The sequence below is a fragment of the Aulonocara stuartgranti genome, assembly GCF_965226115.1.
Source record: "Aulonocara stuartgranti genome assembly, chromosome: 4".
In the NCBI taxonomy this organism is placed as follows: domain Eukaryota; kingdom Metazoa; phylum Chordata; class Actinopteri; order Cichliformes; family Cichlidae; genus Aulonocara; species Aulonocara stuartgranti.
In genome coordinates, this window is record NC_138942.1 from 37649642 (window position 1) to 37663616 (window position 13975).

General features: G+C 43.6%; 2 long non-coding RNA genes across 2 annotated transcripts in view; one reads left to right on the forward strand and one right to left on the reverse strand.

Moving 5' to 3' along the window:
• LOC309705063 overlaps positions 1-13975 on the reverse strand; it is a 270569-nt gene that overhangs the window by 75103 nt on the left and 181491 nt on the right. The gene's annotated exons all lie outside the window — the stretch shown is intronic.
• LOC309705069 lies at positions 8125-9789 on the forward strand. The gene is made up of 2 exons (XR_014276478.1): positions 8125-8632; positions 8781-9789. It is a non-coding gene; the product is annotated as an uncharacterized lncRNA (long non-coding RNA).

Sequence of the window (13975 nt, forward strand, 5' to 3'; positions counted from 1 at the left end):
TGCCTGGTTGGTTAGACCAGTGTTTCTTTTTTCTTTTTTGTTAAATTGTTGTCCTGCAACCCAGAGAGTTTCTTTGTCAGTAATGTATAAACTTTATTATTTAACAACAGAAGTATGTTAAGTTTCGCTGCTTTAACCTTGTTGGAAAATCTTCACATGTTCATGAGTGTAAGCTGTTTCTTCATTGCATGTGTGTGCATTTTGTAGGCAGGCAGGTTAATTTTAACTTTTTCTCAAACTAGGCGTTACCTTAAAAGGAGCCTTTCTCTCACATTTCTCTGCTTGTGTGTGCTTTTGTTTCACCTTTTGTTGTGATGCTCCGGACGCCTTCCCAACCTCCACAAGTCCGTTGGCCCCAAAATTCAACCGAATTTCATGTGCTCTTAAAACCTTCATTCCTCCTCTAATTCTGTCCTCGCTGCTGTCTGTTTCACAGCTGCTGATTCGTGCTGGGTGTGGTTCCCATTACCTATAATTTTGGTTCGGCCGCTGTGCTTGTGGGGGCAGTTGGTCCAGGTCCGCAGCTTCCTGTATTAACACACTAAGAGATTTATTTAATTTCATTTTCATCACTGTTAAACAGATAAGCAGGCAACCCGCCCACCTTGACAGCATAAACTGCACGCCAGTCTCCCAACACATTCCTCTCTCTATAATTCTCCACTACACACCTCTTACCATCTCTCTTTTTATTCTTATTTTTCTTATTACACCACAGAGTAATACACCCAATTATGCCCGTCTATCTCTATGTGGCTCCAAATTCCCTCTTTATTTAATTTCACACTCGTCAGGGGACAGGCACACAACAATTTCAACCACTGAAACGAGGAATTCAACCTTTTTATATTTCACCTATGATAGAACTCAACCTTAGATGTAAAAGCATTCTCTTGTTCTATTCCAGAATAAATGTGAACCCGTGATTACACGGCCGTTCCAGAGTTATTCTGCAGCTATGCGGGAGTCCTCAGTTCCCAAGTTGCCATCTTGGCATCCAGACGCCGCTGGGCCTGGCCGCGCGTCCACGACCAGGAGGGTCGCCACACCTTGAACAAATTAGTTTCCACAGGTACACCAGGCGTCAACCTTAGATCTTAAAGCATCCTCTTCGCACTAATGTCCTCCTATTCAAACACATCAACCGTCACTGTGACTGTGTTCACACTTCACACCCAGAAACACACTCAGAGCGCGCGTCACACAAAACAGCACCCAGAGCGCGCTTTGCACACACTCACCCACAGTGAGACACACAGAGAGCGCTCCTCATCAGCAGAAATTTGCACAGAAACCTCTGAGCTCAACTGTTAGAATTCTTTTGAAACACAACAACCAAAGACCAAATACCCCTGTCTCTGCGTTATGACCGCCACAACGGGGCAAAATCGCATCATAAAAGTGATGCCTGCGTCCCCTGAAGTTATACCCGACACCATAAACCAGGTTTTGCTCTATGTACTTCTTGGCAAGTAAAATTTTACTTTATTTTACGGCCGCAGCCCTTATGACTCGACAGACACCATAAACCACCGTCAAACCTCTATTCAATGTACTGAAACCAGCACCAACCACTACTACACTTCACGGCCGTACCACCGGAACACGGCCGTATCATAAACCAAAACCTACGGACGTGTTGCGCTTTCGGCGTTGCCAGCGTTTAACTACACCGTGAGCCAGCATCTGCTTTTCCTTAAACAACTTCTATTTCATAGCCGGCAGGAGCAAGGACTTAACAGTAACCATAAACAAACTTCGAAACCTCGACTTCAATGTACTGAACTTATGGCCGCGTCTCCAGAAGAAATTCTAATGTATTATTGCTACAGAGGCCAGTATTAGACTAAGTTAAATGTGGAAGGTAAAGTGGGCTGCAACTAGTCCAACGTAGTATGTTATTAGTATCTCGGTAGAAGCAGTTTACTCACACACTGGAATTTAGCCTCAACTTATGTTGTTAGTATCTTGCGCCAAAAACCAGACACCGACAATTTAATGTGAAAATACATGTAACTCAGCGAACAGATTAATTTGGAAAGCCCAATATGCACATTTGGTATAATACAACAGGCTGTGCTTACCTTTTTATTTTTGGACCGGTCCTCTGTTCACCTCGCCTCACGATCTCACCAAAGGCCAAATCTGCACCTCCTCAGCACACCAAAGATCCGGGTCACACGGCACCAAGTTGTTGAAATCTCCCAATTCTTTGAATCTTTGGGCTGAAGGAAGGACAATACTCGGTGTATAAATGCTCAATCAACAATCATTTATTTCCATACAATTCAACACATAAGAGCATTACAACGTCCGGACGGGAGAGATGCCTGCAGAGGGTCAGCAGCATGTCTCAAAATGGTGACGGGTTACTCAGCTTTTTATACTCTCTAGTGGCCCCCACCTAGTCGTAAAAGCCTAAACATTCACATTCTTTCTCTCTTACGGCGCCTAAATTATGACCTCGGCTCCCTGTCTTCTCTGCTCCCTGCAAAGGTGGGGGTGTGGAATGTTGTCTATCTCCCTAGACACCAAGTCTCCTGCTTACAACCTTCTCTTGATGATTCAGCAGTAAAGCATGTCAAGAAAACAGTATAAGACATTCACAGCCGATCAAGGATACAGAGTGATGCACACTTATCTAATGAACTACAAAATGATTATGTTCTTTTAACTCAAAAGTATAATGAGGACTAAACTACATACTGATCACACACTCTATATTAAAGGGTATAATATGATCTACAGCAGTATCATAATTCAACTACTTTGATTACATATATAAGGTAACATATGATAACAGAATAATCTCAACAATAGGAAAGTGTAGGAGAGCAACAGATGAACAAGCGTTACTGTAACAGGAAACACAAGGACGTCATCAGAGGATCTTTATGTTCATCATCATCACTGTTTCCTTGTTCTGTCACAAACACACAACACTTCCTGCTCTCTCTCTGATGGATCTGATTGGCTGTTTCATTCACAGGAGGTCAGGGCGTCACACCAACAGCTTTAACTGCACAACGACACACTTTAAATCATCTACAGACAAACCTGTGTGTTTGATTTATGAAGAAATAATAAAGACGTGTGTACAGCTGTCCATGAAGCAGCTTCTCACACAAACTCTGACACTTCAGCCACTTTAATTCCTGCAAAGCTGCGTAATAAAGAGCTGTGACTGCTATGAGCTGCTGATGATGACTGCATGAAGCTCTCAGCTGAAGCTTCTTTCATTTAGTTTAATGTTAATGTCGCCTTTTTAAGTCTGTGTGAGGATTTTAATGACACACATTAAAGGAGCTTCTTTGATTAGAACCAAATTCATGTTGATTTTCAGCCTGAAATGATAAAAACTTTAATAATTCTGTTTATAATCATCAACCTGGAGACTAATGAAAAGTATAATAGTGAAAGAAAGCCTTTATTATTTGAGTAATGCCTGAATCTGCTCAGAGACAACACAGAGGTGTTGATGACAGTTTGACATTAACTGAATTAAAAACAAAGTGCTCTTATTGTGAAAATCTGCCTCCTACTTCTTTAAATCATTTTTATGTATTTTTTAACCTCACAGTGAAACATTGAGGCATTAATCTGACACAGTTTGATCAGCAGCTGTGTTTTCACTGACGTTTCACTTTGATTTGTTCAGACTGAGCAGAGAGGATCGGTTCTCTGTGTGCGCACTGCTGAGAAACAGAAGCTCATTTCTGCTGTTTCATGAAAAGTGTTATGGAGGAACAAGAAGTTCAGCCTCTAAACTCTCAGCGTGAGGACTGAGTGAAGAGTTTCAGAGCAGAGAGTTTTGGCTCACAGATTTTAGCGTCTACACAAAGAGACGATTACGCACTTGATCTGAGAACATCTCCACCTCCTACAAACAAACTCTCCTACGAGCAGCTGTAACAACTAGGGATGGGTATTGATAAGATTTTCACGATTCCGATTCCACTTTCGATTCTGTTTAACGATTCGATTCTTTATCGATTCTCTTATCGATTCTTTTTAAAAAAGGAGAACACTAAGGTCGATTAGCTTAGAGCTTTGTTTTATATCTTCTCTTTGAACAAGATAGAAATCTAGGAGTAACATGGCCTTACAAACCCAACAGTGAGATCTTAAGAGATCCAGCCTACGGCTCTTCAATGGGGTGTCACAGGATCCCCAGGAAAAAAAATTGTAAATGTAAAATAATAAAATAAATATTCTTCTGTAGCAACAACAAAGTATAACATAAATTATTCTGTAGCAATTACACAAGAATATCCAGTAATGTCCCTGCCTACAATTAAACACATTCACTTACTGAAAATCATCTGCTGTGGCAAATGGGTGCAAACCTTTTACCACAAACTGGGTCACTGCTCGGTGACATTCGTCTATCCTGCCTGAAAGGAGACGCTACCGCTAGACTGCAGCAAGAACTGCCAGCATCTGAGCCAGACTCTGTCTCTCGTCATGGTCACTAAATGCACAGTAATGGCAGGTTTGTAATAAGGCAGATCGCGCTAACATAATATGCACTGTTAGTTGATTATTTACCTGCCGCATTAACGGGCGAGGACGTGCAAACGTTACCGCTGCTGCTGGGTTGAGATTCACGAGTCCGGAGCGGAATTAAAAACACGACATTCATTTAAGGTCATCGTGTCTTTTGTGAGCAAATGCTTTTGCATATTCGTAGTGTTTCCTCCCTTAAATGAAACATCTACTTTGCAAGTATTGCAAGTTGCCCTGTTGTCATCCGTTCTCGTAAAGTATGACCAAACTTTTGAGCGTTTGAGCCGCTTACGCGCCGTGTTTCCTGCCAGGTAAATGACGCTCCGCAACGCGGTGACGTCATTCGGGGCGACTGGAATCGATAAGGGAATCCATCCATCCATCCATCCATCCATCTTCATCCGCTTATCCGAGGTCGGGTCGCGGGGGTAGCAGCCTAAGCAAAGAGGTCCAGACCTCCCTCTCCCCAGCCACCTCCTCCAGCTTGTCCGGGGGAATACCAAGGCGTTCCCAGGCCAGCCGAGAGATATAATCTCTCCAGCGTGTCCTGGGTCTGCCCCGGGGCCTCCTCCCGGTGGGACATGCCTGGAACACCTCGCCCAGGAGGCGCCCAGGGGGCATCCTTACCAGATGCCCGAACCACCTCAGCTGGCTCCTTTCGATGTGGAGCAGCAGCTGCTCTACTCTAAGCCCCTCCCGGATGGCCGAACTTCTCACCCTATCTCTAAGGGAGAGGCCAGCCACCCTTCGGAGGAAGCTCATTTCCGCCGCTTGTATCCGCGATCTCGTTCTTTCGGTCACTACCCACAGCTCGTGGCCATAGGTGAGGGTAGGGACGTAGATCGACCGGTAAATTGAGAGCTTCGCTTTTACACTCAGCTCCCTCTTCACCACGACTGACCGGTGCAGCGTCCGCATTACTGCAGCCGCAGCCCCAATCCGTCTGTCGATCTCCAGCTCCCTTCTCCCATCACTCGCGAACAAGACCCCGAGATACTTGAACTCCTCCACTTGGGGCAGGAACTCATCCCCGACCCGGAGTGGGCACTCCACCCTTTTCCGGCTGAGAACCATGGCCTCAGATTTGGAGGTGCTGATCCTCATTCCCGCTGCGTTACACTCGGCTGCGAACCGCTCCAGTGCGAGCTGGAGGCCCTCACCCGATGAAGCCAACAGAACCACATCATCCGCAAAAATCAGAGATGAGATTCTGAGGCCACCAAAGCGAAAGCCCTCCGCCACTTGGCTGCGCCTAGAAATCCTGTCGATAAGGGAATCGTTTGCAAAAATGGCAAACAATTCCAAGGAACTGAAACAGTGGGAACCGGTTCTCAACAAGAACCGGTTTTCGATACCCATCCCTAGTAACAACCACAACAGGCAGAAGACTGGATTTCTTCAGGTCAGATTTCATGCAGTTTGCATAAATTGTGTGTCACAGACATTGTAGTTCACATTTGTGTGACTCGTTTAAATCTTCTCCTCCTGAAAGTGAAACTCTTACAAACACATAAGGACACAAAAATCCTCGTGTCCACAGCTTTCAGTCCCAAACTGACTCTGAGCCTCGTCAGTAAATCCGTCAGCTTTTTACCATCTAAAGAAGTCTTTGTGCTGCTGCAGACGTTAGTAAATCTGACCCGAAATGTTCTTTTTTCTTTAAACTCACAGGCTGCTCTCCTTTAAATGACCTGCAGGAATCAGCAGGGTCAGAACATGTGTGTGTGGCAGAGTCTGAGCAGAAACCTGCTGCAGGTTGATCAAACTAAAGTCATATTAAGGAGCTACTGGCACAGAATTAAAGTTATAAATGAAGTTTACAGAACACTGTTTGCCTTTAATTCTCTAAGCACAGATAAATGAACACCATTGGACTTTATCAGAAATGAATGAAATATCACTGGGATCAGGTGTAAAGTGACACGTGGAAGACTGGGTTTGTTTTTTAATACTTAAAGTTATCAAACAGAAACAACAGAAGTCCAAATGTTGCACTTGAATACAGAGAGAACAGAAATGATGGAGGAATCATTTAGTTCCACTCAGAAATATGAACGTCAGGTTAATCAGACGATGGACTGAAGAACAATCAGAGTGTTTCCATATAGAAACATCTGTTTGTTCTTAATCACTCACTCAAAAAAGAGAAACTGGATGCCTGTTACATTTACAGGAGTTTGAAGAAAACATGTTTCTGAAATGAACATAATTAAATCATACAGGGAGTGCAGAATTATTAGGCAAGTTGTATTTTTGAGAAATAATTTTATTATTGAACAACAACCATGTTCAGAGTCAGGCAGAGTCTGGGTGAGGCTGGGCCACATTAGGTTTTCCACAGGAAAGGCATGGTTAAAAAATTCCAATCCTCTCAAATCTCTTTTTTTATTTTTTAACACAAAATATTAAAAATAAATAAACAAATTAAGAATTAATAAGAAAATCAATCAATCTGTAAAACATAAATAAAATAATAAGAAGATATTTTTAGTCAGTGAACTTGTGTTTCTTTCAGTCTTCTATATCTGCTGTGTTTAGATTGAAATGTCTGTATTAACAGTTCTATAACCTTCTTCTGAACATGAATGGAACACTGTAGAAAATGAACTGTTCTTCTGAACATGGCTTCTCTTGCCTACTCCTTGCTGCTAGAGACCTGGCAGCGTTTCCTCTCGCATAGCCGAGCCAGATTTGGCCTGAGGGAGGAAGCAGTTGCGGCCCTCAGTATGTCTTGAAGATGATCATCCGTAAGTCTGGACCTGTACTTGGACTTATTGAAGTTCAAAGTGGAGAAGAGCTTTTGGCACAAGTATGTGCTACCAAAAAGGCACATGGTCCACTTGAACATTCGGGAAAGCCGAGGGAAACTAGGGCTCAAGTCTCTCAAAAATTGTCCAAGCTTGTCTGCTTTTCCACTCACCTCCCTGAACTTTGCTTTGAGTTCAGAGTTGCACTGCAGCTCAATGAGCTCCATTTGAAGCACAGAAGGGGCATCTTGCACATCAAAGGAGAAGGGGTCTGCAAAAATGTGAAAGGTGGCTCTGTGTGTCTTGAAGTCAGCAAACCTGTGATCAAATTCCTCCTGTAGCCTCAAAATGACATCAACATACTCGTCAGCACTGAATGGTGTGCCTGCATCCACGAGTGCCTTGCATGCTGGGAAATGGCAAAGGTTTGTAAGAGCCCTTTGTTAGGGGGACCGCTGGACTCTTAGCACCAGCTTTGGGGTCACAGGGTCACATCTGGAACGAACACACACACACACAGACACACACAGACACACACACAGACACACACACACACACACACACACAGACACACACACACACACACACACACACACACACTATGCACAGACTGGTACTCTTTGTTCATACCTGTGTAAGACGTCATAATGAACTTGTGCATATTCATGTAAGCTCAATAAAGAGCAGTGTTACGAGGGAGCAGACGAGAGCGACTGAGGTCAAGTGAAGGAACGGCGCTGTCACAGTTCTCTCCCTCATCAATTGTCTGGTTCCAGCGGTGGGTCTGTGCTAGACGACCCATCACCAGCTTTTTCCACTGGTTACCAGTACGTGGTAGAATCCACTTCCAGATCTGGTTGTCTTTAAATCTGTGAATGGATTGGCTCCATCTTATCTCTCTTTAACAAAAGAATCCAAGTGGAGCCCTCAGGTCTGCAGATAAGCAGCTTCTGACCAGAACTAGACGTAAAAACAGAGGTGAGCTTTATCGATGGCTGCAGCCAAACTCTGGAACAGTCGCCCTTCACATCAGGTCGTCACCAACACTGGACATTTTTAAAAGCCGGTTGGAAACACATTTGTACTCTGTAGCTTTCAATCCTGACCAGTCTTTATAGTCATTACTGTGTATGTTTCCTATTTTCTCTCTACTCTGTGCAGCACTTTGGCTCAAGCTGTTTTTAAATGTGCTGATAAATAAATGTAGATTTCTTTGAATAAAACAGTGGAGCCGAGCTTTGAGCTCAGTGTGTAACAGTGTGTGTGTGAGAGCCATGTAATGTCCATGTGTGCATGCTGACTGTGCTGCTCTGACCCCCCTCCTCCTTTCAGGGTGGAGCCTGCTGGAGTCCGATGGTTGAGACCAGGTCTGAGGAAGTGTAAGTGTGTTTTTAATGGGATTCATGAAAACAAAGCAGCACACATTCAACCATCTTCATCATGTCAGGAGTCATCATCAAAGTGTCAATCAATGAACAGATGATGGATCAATAACTGCAGCTGGATTGTGTTTGTTCTCTCCATCAGATTCCTGTCAACTCACAATCGACACAAACACAGTGAACACAAAGCTCCAACTGTCTGACAACAACAGGAAGGTGACACGTGTGGAGGAGGTTCAGTCATATCCTGATCATCCAGACAGATTTGATGATGTTCGTCCTCAGCTGCTGTGTAGAGATGGTCTGACTGGTCGCTGTTACTGGGAGGTCGAGTGGAGAGGAGACGTTTGTATATCAGTGAGTTACAGAAGCATCAGAAGGAAAGGACGCAGTGATGACTGTTTGTTTGGATGGAATGATCAGTCCTGGAGTCTGAGCTGCTCTGATGATGGTCCTCGTTATGTCTGGCACAATAAGATACAAACATCCATCTCCTCCTCCTCCTCCTCCTCCTCTGTCTCTAACAGAGCAGCAGTGTATGTGGACTGTCCTGCTGGCACTCTGTCCTTCTACAGAGTCTCCTCTGACACTCTGATCCACCTCCACACCTTCAACACCACATTCACTCAAACTCTTTATCCTGGGTTTGCGTTCTTGTCTCCTGGTTCCTCAGTGTCCCTGTGCTGAGTGGAGTGTAAAGAGTGTCTCCTGTTACAGAAACACTCTGACTGTTGAACAGATAGTTCAGTCTGTACATGTCTGTCTCTTTCACTCACAAACACGTTTTCAGATTCATGGATTCAATCAGTTGATGTTTGAAACTCTTCTAAATGATTCCTTGTAAACTTCTTCCTCTTCAGTCACAAACAAACAGGAAGTGATGTCACATGTGTTCCTGTCCACACAGCAGAATGAGTCTATTGCTGACAGTGATGTACAAACAGAGTGAGCATTTCTGAGGCCCAAAATAAACTGAGTAGTTCACTGAATGAACAATGGACTGTGAGCTCAGTTCCTTCATCATTAGTATGGATTATATATGTATATGTATTATATTAGTATCATATATATCAGGTGCTGCTGCTTTCAGTCATTGTGCAAATGTGCTGTTTGTAAGCTTGTAAAGCTGCAGTCAGCTGAGACTGAAGAAGTCACCTGATCAGTGAGCAAACGTTTCTGAAAACGTCCAGATGAACAGAATCAACCTTTTGGGATCAGCCAGCAATGCAGCATCATTGTTGTTCAGCTTCAGAGGTTTGCAGGAATGAACTGATGACCAGAAACAGCTGCAAAGTCCAAGAAAATACCAGCTGGAGTTCAGCTGCATTTGAAGAAGTCAAAGAAAAGTAAGGATGGCAAAGGGCGACGTTTTCTTCCAAAGAGCTGCAAACATGGTCGACGCCTCATTAGAAGAATCATCTGGACATTTGTGAGGAACTCTGACCAAGAAAGCAACGTCACACAGATCCAACAGACAGTTTCCATGACTGCAAGTGTTGAGTGGAAAAATGCTACATTGCATTATTGCATCCTCTCACCACAGGAGGCGCTGTTGGCACCACTGATTGCTGATCAGCTGTTCTCTGATGATCTGATTGATACTGTGAATAACGGGACTCACTGAACTCTGTGACACAGTGAAGATTACAGAGTTTAACTTCAACATCTGACTGACGTCACACAGACAGAAGGATGAACCAGTGAGGCACAGAACACAGTTACTGGAGATACTGGATCAGCTCCATGTGAACCTCTGATGGAGAAGCTGCTGAGCCAGAGAAACATCAGGACATGACAGCAGCTGCACTTATCTAACAACATGTAGCAGAGCTGATCTATGTTAGAGGATCTATCACAGCAGCTGAAGCCAAAGTCCAACACTGGATACCAGCTGAGCCTGTGCTGAGTGTAGTGTTACAGGAAAAGGGCAGAAACACTGGTAGCTCCCAGTGATGCTGACTGGGGCACAGAGCTGAATGATGCAGCATCAGGACACTGTTTCAGTCTGACTGACAGAGAAACCTGTAGCTGTATCTACATGTGAGGCAGAGGCCACACAAGCAGCTTTCTATGTTTCACAGTGACTGAGATCTTCAGTGGGGGTGGACATGCTCCTGTACAGACCTCTGAGGAGAACCAAGGTGCAGTCAAAGAGTCCAGTCTGTCCTCACAGATGTGAACATGTGCTTTCATCAGGTCTGCTGTCAGCTAGCAGGCTCACATCAGAATCACTGTTCCTGAAAAACACAGTCTGTGTGACATCATCAGTCAGCTGATGGTCCCAGATCTGAATGGTTTCTGTCTCTACTGAGGAAGTCAGAGAATATCACTGAGGTGTGGATCAGGTCTGAGTGAGCTGTGGAGGGACAGCTTTAAACAGTCCACAGGTCTCACGTCCTGCTCAGTCTGGTAGCAGATACCTCGTATTGTTCCAGATGTGCTGACATCAGCAGCAGCACAGCTGTGTGATACCATGAATCTCAGTTATTGATCCAACACACAGTAAATACAAAGATCAGGATTTCTGAGAGTAATCATTATGAGTCTGAACACATGATCACTGAATGTTAGTCTCCACAATAATAAGCTAACACAAGCAAACACAGCTTTCAGCTCTTATTTTGAAACTGGCTTATTTAGAGAGCTGTGATGTGAGCGTGCCTGGCTCTGAGGCACTTGGGTCAGCCTCTGTTGTTTAGAAGTGTTACAGACTGTGAATGACACAGACCTGTCAGTTTCCATGTTTGTCTGTAACACAGCTCAGGGGCTCCATGCTGAACGCATCCATCCAGTGTTATTGATCCAGGACTGATACCAGCATTGGGATCAATACTACAACACACAATCACATGTGTCCACGTGATGTGTTTGACCAGCTTTATTCATTAATGATCAATCAGCTTATTTACTGCATCTGAGTCCAGCTTCATTTAAATGATCCAACCATGAAAATGACATCAGTCCTACAGAAGCACTTCATGCTAACAGGAAGTCATTGATTAAGGTGGAATAACACAGAGACACAACCACTCACAGCTAACCTGACCCCACTAACTGCATGTGTTTGGACTGTGGGAGGAAGCCGGAGTACCGGAGAGGACGCACACAAACACGGGAGAACATGAAGCTCTGAAACAAAGATGGTGGATTTGACCTCAGGACCAGGCGGGGTTACGGGGGCCATGACCCCCCAATAATAGATCCAGCTACACTGAAACTGTCAATTTCATTTACTTTTACTGTTTTAAAGCTATCAGGCTGCTTTGTGGCTCACTCAATACTAAACTAAGATACTTTCAGTGTGAATCATTTGCAGGAACACAGGCAGGATTTAAAGTGCAGAACTTTACAGTCTCTGTCTCAAAGTTGGTCTGAACATGCTAACAGCTCTTTGTTTTTTTCAGTTTTCACTGGTTTGATGTAATGAAAGAAATTTTAAAGAAGCAGACGATTGTTGTTATTTTAGTTCTATAGTTTCATAAATCGTGGTGTGGATCTAAGTCAACATTCAGAATAAATAAGATAATACAGCACTTTGATGGTTGCCTTTGTATTTTCCCAGCAGTGCTCAGGTTGGTTCTCGGCTACATTTACATACAGATGTTAATGTGTTCAGCAGCTGGACTCATCTGAGGAAGGAACATTGGAAAGGTGCTCAGTGCACAACTGCATCACTAATTTTATGTAAGACCCTGTGTTTTATTGTATTTATATATTTGTAACATTTGACTCAAACACTTTTGGGAAGGATGAAAATGTTTTCAGGAGGAAGTTTTTCCTTCTGTCCGACTGCAGTACACACAACACTGCGTCTCCCTCCCTTATCACAGTTCCTCAGGCTGCTGATGAGCGCCCCCTGGTGTCAGTGTTGATGACGTCATGCACAGTGAAACATAAACAGTGTCTGTTAATAAAAAATCATGTGTCCATTTTCATGTTTGCATCATGTTTCTGTAAAATCATCAGCTGTTTCTGAACCTTCTTCATTGTTTGACTCATTCCAACAGCTGTGAGCTGTGATGGAGTCAGAGCAGCTTCATCACTGATGTTCAGGTGAAGCTGAACTTAATAAACTGTAGAAATGATCAGGATTCAGGCTGGATGTGTAAAACACTTCTGTGTGAGGTCGCAGTGCTTCATATGTGTGTGTGGGCTGAAGCACACACGTGTGAGTCCTCAGAGGTTTCACACACATCACTGCACACACTTATAATCCTAGTTTAAGCTTGTGGATCATATCGGACACATCAGCAGCTCTTTGGAGACAAAGATTTGAGATTTAAGATGAGTCATGGTCTTTCTATCCATGGTAGCTTCCACTGCTGAGGCTCGGGAAACATGAAGAGGATAATTAAGAGCAAGCATCAGCTCTGTCTCATCTAACTACACAGTATTATGATCATGCACTTATGTCTCAAACTAAGACACAATGAGACACAATGAGTTCTGTGAGTCTTTAGATTATCAGTAATTCTGGTGACAGTTTGACGCTCAGTGGAGCCATTTTTGGTTTGTGATGAGTGTTTTGTGAGCTTCTGTTTTGTGAATCGCTCTTTGTAATTTAGAAGATGGTGCAGAAATGTGCGCGCCCTTATCTGAGAGGACACGGAGAGAGTGTCGCAGACTCGAGGTGAGGAGATAAACCTCGGAGCAGGATGGCCTGCACGTTACCCATGTGCATCTTTTCAGTGACATCAAGTGAACCCATAATAAGCATTTCTATGTCTTAGACATCATGTCCATTTCTAATGAGAGATTATTTTTAAATGAGGGAAACCTGGTCTAACAACACGCTTCCAACAGAGCTAAAGGTTCACCACAGTGAGACGGTGGGACTCTGATAAGAACTGAAACACTGTGTATGAACAGCTGAGACAAAACTATATATAAACACTCATTTATTCCAGTTTAGTTTACAATGATTTCAAAGTAATGTGGAACGATTCATGTTCATGAGCTGTTACAAACACAACTATTGATTTGTCTATATATGGTCGGACTACAAGGCTCGTGTTGAGGCTCTTGGAATAATGTGTGAATTACAGCAAGAAATGATGGTTTCCCATTTTACCAAAGTGGAATAAAATCACCACAGCAAAGAAATCATGTTATTGTCTGCAGCTAAAATATATGGTGAACATGGTTTTATAATAATGTGCAAACACAACCTCACTCTGCTCTATACGAGGAGCCAACCACAGCTGTCCGGGTCTTCATCCACCACCTCCACCATCTTTGCTCATCATCATTCACTTAATTGCTGATTGGTTTAAATCAAACTCCATTACAGGTTCAACTCCATTATATAACAGCATGTTGACTTTGGATCTGGTGTGCAGT